Source organism: Melospiza georgiana, chromosome 3, assembly GCF_028018845.1.
Source record: "Melospiza georgiana isolate bMelGeo1 chromosome 3, bMelGeo1.pri, whole genome shotgun sequence".
NCBI lineage: Eukaryota > Metazoa > Chordata > Aves > Passeriformes > Passerellidae > Melospiza > Melospiza georgiana.
The window spans coordinates 27,030,326-27,034,082 of NC_080432.1; positions in this window are offsets into that span (position 1 = coordinate 27,030,326).

The window sequence follows — 3,757 nt, forward strand, 5'->3', positions numbered from 1 at the left end:
GATTATGTTTGCTTTGTTTCCTTTGGGAAATCACAGTTCTGTCAGTTTTTCTCTAACTTAACTTCCATCACAAAACCATCATGAGCTGCTTTGCTGCTTTTGCTGAGGAAATCTGACATGACAAAATAACACATTGTCTACTGATTGCTGTCATACTCCATCCTTTATCCAATACTCCACTCCCTCCATCCTTTTCTTTAAAAAGAGGAAGAATCCTTATCCTTGGACAGGAATCCTTTTCTAGTTCAACCTCTGTACTGCAAAGTGGGAAGGGCCCTCAACTTGTATTGACCTCAGCATCCTTGGCTAAGCTCAGAAGCCATATAATCATGCCCTGTTTAGGAAGGTCTCCTTGGCATTATGACTTCATGTGCCATTTCACCTGCATCCTTGATTTTACCTGATAGAAAAAGTGCACGTGGGGTTGACCTTTTGTGTTTAGAAGGACTTGGGTGGATTAGTGACTGGTCCACCACTCATGGTGCATTTATTTGGCTTTTGAAATGAACTCAACCAGCTTTTCCCCCCAGCTCATTGCACATGCTGGGCTGGAGGAATGTTCCCCAGGCATCTTGTTCCTGGTAGAATAACAGCTTTGCTTTTCTTAGATGGAGCCACTATGTGCAGTTTGGCTCTGGATGCATCTGCCTCAGTAGCTGGGTCAAACACTTGCCATCTTAGGGACAGATGCAGATACACAGCATTTTAATAGGGAAAAAAAGTAATGCCACCCTTAACCCCAAATTTGTGTTTCATCACTTTGCATTCTTAGGAAAAAATAAATCCATTTGGCTACACCTCTGCTCAGTACTAATGCATGGTCACTGCTCCTCCCCTTTCGCTTGCTTTGCCTGACATGGCTTTTGTGTGGACATTTGCTAGTCAATTTTTTCAATAGTGAATTCTTCCTTGTGGGCGCTTCAGCTGTTTTCCACAAACAAGTGCCATTAGCTGTTCCAAAACTGTGGAAGATCTAGTTTTGATCTAGTTTCTAGATCTAGTTTGCTGTTTGAAGGGGGAGTTTGCTTGTTTGGTTTGTTGTGGAGTTTTGAGGGCTTGTTTGTTTGTTTGTGTGGGTTTTTTTGAAGGATTTTTTGTTGTTGTTGTTTGGTTTGGGTTTTTTTTTAATCCAAGTATATCTGCTTCTATGTTCTAACTAAGAAGGGTATTTGAGAAAATGGATTTGGATTTTTTCAGCAAGTATTTCAGCTAAAATTTTGCTTTATTTGGACCCTGCTATGTTATGCTTGTTCCTTCCTATTGGGTTGGATTGTTGTCCTGGTGCTGTAAGCCACTGCAACTTTGCCATTATAGGCCTCAAGGAAAAACCCTTCTATTCAGAATAGGCTGCTAATTTTGCTTCTTACCTTTACTGCATTACAGCATTAAAATAGCTCTTTAATAACATCCTCCATGTAAATTGCTTACCTTCCTGCAAGCTGGTGCTGCAGCCCATTGAACCAGCTAACAGCTGCACAAAACAAGATTTCTGTGCACATCTGCTTATTGCCCAAACAGCTGGAGAAGAGCTTCTTGCCTTCTTTGTGCCTCATGCAGAATTCTGTTGTGGTGCTGCTGGAAAAAGGAGAAGTTCAGGGAGGAGAGGCAGCCTGGGGCTTTGTTTCTCAAATGGTTTATTTGGGGTTTTTTAAATTTTGTTTTTCCTTTTGAAAGCAATCTTAACATTGAAGATTAGGGAAACAGTTTCTATTCTGGGTCATGAATAAAGCATACTAAGAGTCCTAGCAGAAACTTGGGATGATACTAAGGGCCATCTTCAGCTGCAGAACTAATGTTCCTTTACTTACCTTTTTAAAAAAATTATTACTAAAAAAAAAAATCTATGTTCCCAAAGCCTAGGAGTAGTAATTAAACTGTAGCTGCAGGAATAATGACAGATATGGGCCCCTTGCCTGCACCTTTTTATCTCTGCACCCATCTCCCATCTGGTTTTTGTTTGCCCTAAAGCCTAAGTGGTTTCAAGATATTCCTCTTGCATGCATGTTCTCACCACGTGCCCATTTTAAATCTCGACAGGCATTTTAACGAATTAATTGATTGCCAGTTGTTGGCCTCAGTGCAAGCAGATCCTGTAAGTCCTGACTGCCATCAGGCACTTTTCTTAGCACAGCAGCTCTTCTGGGGGCTCCTCCAAATTGAAACCTTTGTGTTGGCCTGGAACTTTCTGTTCTAAACCACTCTGTGTAACCCTGATTTTGGCTTTCCCTGCCAAAGCAGGAAAAGCAAGGGTGGCATTAAGGACATGAAAGGCGATATTTCGGGAAGGACCCAACCACATAATCTCCCTGGAATATTTTAGGGTTTTCCTGTTGTAGTGGGTATTGGCACAAATCATGTGGGACAAGTCCAGTAAGAGCAGGTGGGATTTATGTTAGCACCTGTAATAACTGGTAGATTTGTCCCCTCTAGTCTTCTTGTAAGAGAGGTATTAGGGCTTCTCATAGCATTACTGGGTAATAACCTGGAACATGAGCCTTTGAAATGTGGTCACTGCTGGAATCCACCTAGTGCCGTGTGAGAACAAAATGCAGTAATGATAATTATCTAATTATACAAGAATTTACAGCCCCAGAGGGTGAAAACTAATTAAATGGTTATCTATTCTTAAAATGGCAACAAAAAAAAAAAAAAAAAAAAGGAGGAAAATTCATTCTTTTGGCCCTTGTTCCGTTGCTGTCAGCAAAGTCACGTGTTCCTTGAGAAGTGAATGAGACTGTCCAGGATGGACAGAGTTCTCTCCATCCTGCTGCAGGGATTGAGGCTGGAAGCTTACTTTCAGGAGGGTGGTCTGCTTAGTCAAAATTAAGCACCTCAACTTTTAAGCTGCAACTCAAAATGCTGGAGGATTCATTGACCCAGGTTATCCAGGAGGGCAGCAGGTGCTGGCCTTCAGAGCAGTATGGGTCACCTTTTATGTTTGCTTGTGCAGAATTTTAAAGATAAAATGCCCAGAGCACTTGGTCCCTTGATGTGGATGTTGTGTTCTAGGGGCAGGCCTTGGTTTTATCCCATACCTGAAGCATGCTGCTTCTGCCTAGGAAAAGTGGTGCCTGCCAAAAAAAGTGGTGGCATTTTCCTGTGATTCAAGACCCTGCAGCTTTTGCTCCAGCAGTAGTAGATCTCTGTAAAAACCCTTATCCTGCCAAATGCAGCAATGATTAGCACCTTAGGCCCTAATTTGACTTTTCCAGCCCCTACCTCATTTTGAGCCACATGACCTCCTTTGGAGCCCTCCTTCCTGCCTCATTCATATGCCACTGCTGCCCTGGCAAAACCACTGCTTAAACCAGGGTCCCCCAAACACAAGGGACATGCCAGCCTTTCCAGGGCCCACAGTGCTGACCTGCTGTTCTTGAGGTGCTGGAGTGAAAAGAAGGCAGGCAGCAGGCATGGCTCAGCAGGACCACACACTTCAGCTTCTACCACAGCAGTGCTCCAGCAAGCAACAGGTGCTGAGCTTCTGTGGGATTTGTGCATGCAGCGTTCCCTGCCTGTCCTGCCCGTGTAACCCAACCCTGCAGGCATTCTCAAAGCACAGTCTGCAGGCTGTAAAACACACCTGCATGGTTATGGTGCTCTCTGGTAGCTCACAGCTCACACCTGGGACACGGTGGCAGACACTGGTTTAGAGCTTTGCAGGGAGCTCCAAAGCCCCACCAGAAAAGCCCCCTCTAGCATAGCCAGCAAACACGAGAAGCAGAATTTCTGCCCTTCCCAGAGCCTGAGACTAACAATT